This window comes from Octopus bimaculoides, chromosome 7 (assembly GCF_046866305.1).
Source record: "Octopus bimaculoides isolate indiv1 chromosome 7, ASM4686630v1, whole genome shotgun sequence".
NCBI lineage: Eukaryota > Metazoa > Mollusca > Cephalopoda > Octopoda > Octopodidae > Octopus > Octopus bimaculoides.
Window position 1 is genome coordinate 74,023,874 of NC_142934.1, and position 8,117 is coordinate 74,031,990.

Below are 8,117 nucleotides of genomic sequence, written 5' to 3' on the forward strand. Positions count from 1 at the left end.
ACAAAATGTTAACAAGTGGTTAAAAACCCTTCAAACATAACTGAATTTCTGAATAATAATAACAATAATAATAATGATAATAATGATGATTTCTTTATTAACCATAACAGCCGTTGTAATTATCTTGAAAAATAGAAAGTATTGTCGTAAAAATCAATAAAAGCTATTTGAATCTTCGACTAAAAAACAAAACCATCACAACAGATAAAATGTATTCTATATCATTATTATCAATTCCATTCATATCTAGAATGTATTATAAGAATTGATTCTTGTACTTGAGTGGTATTTTATTTTATCAACCCCGCCCCAAAAGGATGAAAGGCAAAATTGAATTCGACAGGATTTCAAGTCACATGTTTGAGAGTACAAGTTTAATTTAATAGCAGTTTATTGGATTTTTCTATTTATTCATCCAGTTAGTTTTGATGTATAGAGAATGAAGGTGGAAATGTAAAATACTTAGACGTGTGAATCGATAACTGACGTTAGCGTTAATGAATGACAGAAGTAGTAAAGCGTCAGACGAAATGCATTGTAGTATTTAGTTACATCCCTTTATGCTCTGAGTTCATACCCCGTCAATGGCCAATTTGTCATTCATCCCTCCAAGGTCGCCATAAATAAGTAACATTTGTAAACTGTGTCGATTCAATCGATAACACTTTCCTTCGCTTATCGTACCTTTTTAAAAAAAAAAGTAATTAGTAAAACAAAACAAAATCAGGCGTTACAAGATAGGGAGTTGTTTAACTCCAAGTCTTGATCCAATACATAATACGATCGAAAATATTCAAATTGTGACCATCCGTCTTTTGTTTATTTATTTATTTGACAGTGAATTTACAACTTTCTTTTTAAGATAACGTTGCGTGATTTGGGAAGATTTCAACTGTTATTTCTAGCAGATCGAGTGATACTACCCCACATGTTTTTTCTTGAGGCCGAAGTCAGCTCTGACCGAGCAGACAATTGATCAAATGAGTTCCAGCTGCGACTATTTCGGTGTTTTGTAGTTGTTTTTATATTTTAGGACCACTTTGACCAACATTTCCCCTCTTTTTCCAGGCGTTAGGATATGATTTGAGAGAATTTAGCCACCACTTCTAGCAGGTCAAGCGATTGTGTAGAGGCTTACCCGCGGGCTAGAAAAGTAGAGATTTAAAAAATAAATATAAGGCACAGCACTAAATTCCTTGTATTAAATTTCATTCCTTTGTATTTCAAGTTCAAATCTCTCTGGGGCCAGCTTTGCCTTTCTTCCCTCAGGATTGATAGAATAACTGAATAATTGATTCAATCGATAATATTTTGTCTTATTAAAAAGATGACTGAGTAACCAATCATTAATCAATATTAAATTTATTGATCCATTCATTTAAATGTTCAAAAGAGAAGTTGATTTTTTTTTTCTAGCTCAGTGACAACCTTGATTAAGCTTGTACTGTGTAACTAACTCATTTCTTTTTTTAACGATAATGTATCTACATATATAACATATATGCATATGATACATATATAATTCAAAACCACATTAAATACAAATCCAAGACCGAAGGAAACACAAACATGAGTGAAGAAAGAAAAAAGGAAAAAAAGTAGGAAAAAGAAGAATGAAAGAAAAGAAAGAAAAAAGCATCAATTCAACTCAAGCACTTCAATTGGTCACACATCACAAGTTTCAATGAAACCTACTGCAGCAAGCCAACATGCTCATGGCATTACTGCAGGAAATGGCTAGGGTTAGGTGTTGAAACAGCAAGGTAACCGCATGGGCATCACCTGACACCTCAGTAAGGCGATGACAAGAACATTGCCATTAGCAGCCCAGCCCTTCCAAACATCTCACACTTCACAGGTTGGAAGAAATAGTTCACTGACAAGTCCCGATACTTAAGGTTTTTGTTCCATTCAGCTATGGAAGAAGTAACTCTCCCATTTAATGCAGCATTGTGGGAGGGAGCAAAAGAGTCACAGATTGTGACATTCCAGATGAGGCACCTACCTCTTACCCAGAGACAAAGGGTAAGACCATCTGGTCTCTTCACATCACTTCTGGATAATCCTGCTGACTCCAGAACTGAGGAAGTATTAACCCAAGCCAGAAAAACAAATGTTTCTACTATTACATTATCCAATTCCTGATTTTTTTTTTCGAGACAGTTAGGTGTGATTTGAGGGAGATATAGCTACTATTTCTTGCAGGTACTAATAACTTCTTAGTGCCCCCTTTGTTAACTCATAACAGATGAGTAGACTGTATATCATCATAATCATCAACAACATTATCATTATCATTTAACATCCACTTTTCCATGCTTGCATGACTTGAAAAGAATTTGCTGAGGCTGATTTTCTATAGCTGGATGTGACAAACCCTCACCTGTTTCCAAGCAAGGTAATATTTCCTCATACCTAGAAAAGTTTTTCACAAAAGACTAGAAATGAACAACCTTGCTTGTATGATGATGATGATGATGAGTTACCACCATGTCATAACCCTCCTGCTTGCCAGCTCTTGTTAAACCATCCACCTTATGTCAGCATGGAGAATGGATGTAAAATGATTGAGGAAGATGATAATGTAATATCTCAACAAAGGTACACACACATACAAGCATACATATACAGTAATCTATACCCCTGGTTTCTTTCAGTTTACATCTACCAAATCCATAAGGGTTTGGTCAGCATAGAGCTACAGCAGAAAACACTTGCCAAAGGTACCAAACAGTGGGACTGAACCCAAGACCACATAATTGGAAAGCAAGATTCTTAACCACACAGACACATCTGAGCCTATATAAATTAAATATAAAACGAGCTAAGGGAAATAACTCAAATGATCCAATGGCATGACTGCATAAATGAGTAAATGTGTAATACAAATAATATATGAGTATATGCATATATATGTACATGTATGTACATATCTGGGTACATGACGTTGCAAAAAAACATGGACAAAATGATAAACAAGGTACAAAAAACACGCAGGCCACATAGAGAACATATCCTTCATCAGCTGCCACCATTAAAACACTGGCGTTTCAAAGAGTGCGTACAGAAACAAAAAATTTTAATATATTGAAATACCTGTAGTCAGGGATGGAAATGGATATTAGGAATTAGGGGTATGATAAGGGCTGAGAAGGTAGGATTAAATGCTATGAGTCAGCCTTCTCTTTGAGTTGAAAGTAGAAGAACATGGTACTCCTGCACCCTAGCCAGCCCCAACATCATCCATTTCCATCTGCTTTTACTTGGAGAAAGAAAATAAAAACCTTGTTAGCAACTCTCAAAAAAAAGTGGGAGAAAAATTTCAAGATATTAAATATCTTGGAGCTTATTGATGTGTTTAACTCATTAGCATTTAAACTGGCCATATCCAGCCCAAATATTCTACCTGTTTTATGTTCAAACTAGTCAGATCCAGCATCTCACACCTGCCTTGCAATGTCATTCTAAAAATTAATAATCAAATCTTCAAAATCTCTAAGCTACAAGATAATACATGATTAATTGTTAGAAATGTGAATAAATAAGCATTACATTTGACAGAGTAATCTGAATACGACGTGGTTAAAGGAGCAATTGTCTGATCTTTGTTGGTTGACTTGAGACAACTATTGACATGTTTCATTTTATTAGACTTCATTAGCATAGTCCAGGGTATGACTTTAAGCTGCATCCAGTAGTGGGATTCAGGAGTTCTAGGGTTTTCAGGAGTGTGGAACCATCTCTTAGCCACTGTTGTTCCTATGTCTATTTTGACCTGAAATAGTAGCACATGGCAGGGTCCCAGCTATGAGTTAAGTTGCATGTAACCACAGGAGCCAGGTTACCTTAAAATCAGGGAACGCAGCATGGAGGATGAAAATTATTTTGGCTCTGACAACATACTCTTTCTTTGTCAGTCATAATGCTTATGTCGAATGTAACATTTAGATCCTGCCAACGATTTGCAAAGAAGGCCACAGATGTTGCAAGTATGACTAAAAGTCAGGGGCAGGGGACAGGATAAACTACCTGCTTCAACTTGCTATAAAAGCAGGTAGTAATTTTACCTTGTGCTTATTCTTAGTGCAAATGCTGAAGAGTGCAGTTCGATTTTAACAGTTATTTTTTCAAAGCTATAATGGAAGTGACAAAGGAGCATATTCGGCATACTTTGCTTTACAAGTGTTGCAAAGGCAACAACGTAATAGAAAGTGCAAGGAATATTAATGCAGTATATGAGGATCGGACTATAAGCGTAAGCCAGTGTCAATGGTATTTCCAGAAATTCCAAGCCTGAAACTACAGCCTAAAAGACAAGTCTCATCCTGGAAGATCTGTAGTGCTCAATGAAGACATCCTGGTGGAACAAAATCCCATCATAACTGTTGAAGTAGCAGAGAAGCTTGGATTTGGTCATTCAATCATTCATTGACACTTGCATGCTATCAGAAAAGTCAGCAAATTGGGTCAATTGGTTCCTCACAAAATTTCTGAGTTTGATTGTGCACAGAGAGTGAATGTGTGCTTTTCTTTGCTGTCACATTTCACGAATGAACCTTTTTTGGACTAAATAGTAATTGGTGATGAAAAATGGGTTCTCTATAAAAATGTCAAGCACTGAAGACAGTGCATAGGGAAAGGAGAAACACTGGCACCCCAGGCTAAAGAAGGTCTTCACACATGTAAGGTGTTGTTATCTGTTTGATGGGACATGAAAGGTTTAATCCACTTTGAACTTTTAAAGCAAAGCCAAGCCAAATGATAAGAAAGGAGATCTACTGTAACCAGCTTGAACAATTTAAGTCAGCACTAGAAGGAAAATGACCATCTTTGGTTTCAAGATGAAAAGTGTTCTTCCATCAAGATAATGCTCGGTCACATACAGTGAAGATGATATTCCAAAGGCTAGAGCAGTTTGAATTGGAAACGATGCCCCACCCACCATATTCACTGGACATTTCCCTATCTGATTATCATTTATTTCGCAGTCTTCAAAATCATTTGGACGGAAAAATATGAATTTTGTAGACGAGGTCAGAACAGTACTGGAGGAGTATTTTTTATCATGGACAAGTGAATTTTGGAGGAGGAGCCTTGCAAGACTACCAGATAGATGGAAGAGCATTGTAGAAAATGAAGGAGAGTATATTTTAGATTTAAAAAGAACTTTGTTTATCTTAATTTTGAACAATAAAAGAAGTATAGAAAAACCCACATTATTTATGGGATGATCCTATATATATATATATATATATATATATATATATATATATAAATAATAATAATAATAATAATAATAATAATAATAATAATAATAATAATAATAATAATAATAATAATAATAAAAGTGACAACAAAAGAATGAGACCTCGATATTAGGTAAATAGGAGATTATTTATATATGTATAGTTCGGACAATCAGTAAGCTGTCATAATAGTACTCGGAGTTTCAAATGCTGGAGCTAAAAGCTATGATGCATTCTCATCGGCTATTAATGGCAATAGACGCTATGAAAAAAAACCATTGAATAAAAGGGAAGTTACTCTAAGAGGTAGGAAAAAAAAAAATATATATATATAAAAGATACAAAAATCTTCTTCTAGTCAGGTGTCTTACTATGCGATGCTGTAGTCATCACAATGTCTTGCCACCTTCTCCTGTCCTCTACCCCATGGACAGCTGAGAATAAAGACATTCCTGTGGCTGCGATGTCTTTCAGCCAAGAAGTAGATAGTCTGCCTCTTTTACGTCTGCCATTCACCTTGCCAGTTATGATTGTTATGGTAAAAACCATATTCTCTCAATACATTGACATAAAACCTCCTGCATTCATAACGTCTACATACGTACACACTCACACAAACATGTATATGTACATGTACATACACACACAAACATATATGTGCATGTACGTACTCATACGCATACACATATCCACACATATGTGTGTATATATATATATATATATATATGGGAGAATGTACGAAAAAAAACAACAACAGACGAGGACAGGTGGTGTAAACAATAAAAGGATGTATTAGTTTGACGCTAGGGAATACAGAAAGTCTTTAACGTTTTCGAGTTATGCTCTTCAACAGAAAGAATATGGAGAAAACAAGGAGAAAAACACGGAGAAAAAAAATTGAACGGTGTTTATATATATATATATATATATATATATATATAAGTTCAAAAAAACACAAAAACAATAACAAAAAAGTGAGGACGTGATACGGATAGTGTTATTGGACGCTCGGGAAAGGAAAGAGAGAGAGTATGACGTTTCGGGCGGAGCCCTTCGTCCGAAACACGGAAAGTTCAAAGAATGGAAAAACGGAGGAAGAGAAAATCGGCACCGATGCCCACGAGGTTACATTGTGGAAGGACCGGAAGAGGAAGTGGTGGAGGAAAAGTTCTTTCTAAGACAGGAGAGTGAAAAAGGGAGGTGAATATCTGTGCGTGCGCAAGAGTCTGCAAGTGTGTGTGTAATAACAGAACGTGTGTGTGTGTGTGTGTGCGTGGTTTGGTGGTTTATCTGTTAGTGTGTATGTGTGTGTTTGTCTGTGTGTCTGTGTGTGACATAGTGGAAGGAATTAGTAGCAGGAATAGTTAGTGGGTGCTTATGGACAATGGTCAGTGGAAGGTCAGCAGGCAGTTTTTGAGTATGTGTGTTTGTGTGGGGTTGTAGGAGTTGGGTACGTGTGCATGTGTGTGTATTTTGTACGTGCACGTGTGTGTATGTGTATGTTTTTGTGCGTGTGTGTGTGTTTGTGTGTATGTGTATGTTGTGTATATGTGCGTTACTGTGTACGTGTGTGTGCATGCATTTGCTTCTGTATGTGCGTGTGTTGTTTATGCCCATGTGTGTGTGATTGTATGCGTGTCTGTGTGAGTGTGTTGTGTTGGTGAGAGGTGAGTGTGCGTGTGTATGTGGATGTGGATGTGTGCGTGTGTGTGTATGTGTGTGGATGTGCGTGTGTGTGTGGGATTGTGAGTGTTATATATATATATATATATGTATGGAGGCGAAATGGCCCAGTGGTTAGGGCAGCAGGCTCGCGGTCATAGGATCACGGTTCGAATTCCCAGACCGGGCGTTGTGAGTGTTTATTGAGCGAAAACACCTAAAGCTGCATGCAGCTCCGGCAGGGGATGGTGGCGAACGCTGCTGTACTCTTCCACCACAACTTTCTCTCACTCTTACTTCCAGTTTCTGTTGTACCTGTAATTCAAAGGGTCAGCCTTGTCACACTGTGTCACGTTGAATATCCCTGAGAACTACGTTAAGGGGTACACGTGTCTGTGGAGTGCTCAGCCACTTGCATGTTAATTTCACGAGCAGGCTGTTCCATTGATCGGATCAACTGGAACCCTCGATGTCGTAAGTGACAGAGTGCCAACAACATATATATATATATACACACACACACACATAAATATTTGTTACATGTGTGTGAAACAGACAGCACTTCCAGAATTCATATTTCCTCTTCTCTTCCAGAACTCAGATTTCCTCTTCTCTTCCAGAACTCCAGGCCTTCTCTTCTCTTCCTCACATTTCCTATTTTTCACGCACTATGTTTATGCTTATCTCACACTGCTTAATCCTGTCCTCACAAGCCTGTCCCTGTACCATTGCTACCCTGTTGTCCCCCACCTCCTCTATATACCCATGTTTTACCAGTCACTGCACCACTGCCCCTCAACCAGCTCTTTGCATTCATGTGAAGTCCCTATTTCCTACTCATGCACCCTTAGCAATACTCTACCATCCCATCTATATTCTGTTCCCCATACTTTGAGGGTATGTCCTGGCACTTCATCATCCCTCTCTTGCTCTCTCTCTCTCTCTCACCCTTCTTTCTCTTGCACTCTCACACTCTCACTTTCATCGACTCTCTCTCATTCTTGATCTGTCTCTCTCTCTATCTCCCCCTCTCTCTCTCTTTTGCTTGCTCTCTCCCTCTGACTGGGTAACTATTGTATCTCCTCTGCTGCAAGATACCTGTTTCTGTCCCTCTCTCACACTCTAACCTCTCATCACCTGACACAAGGCCACTTCCACCAATGCCCCACGTCTCAAAGGATCTTTGTTTTGCAAGTTGTTTAGTGACCC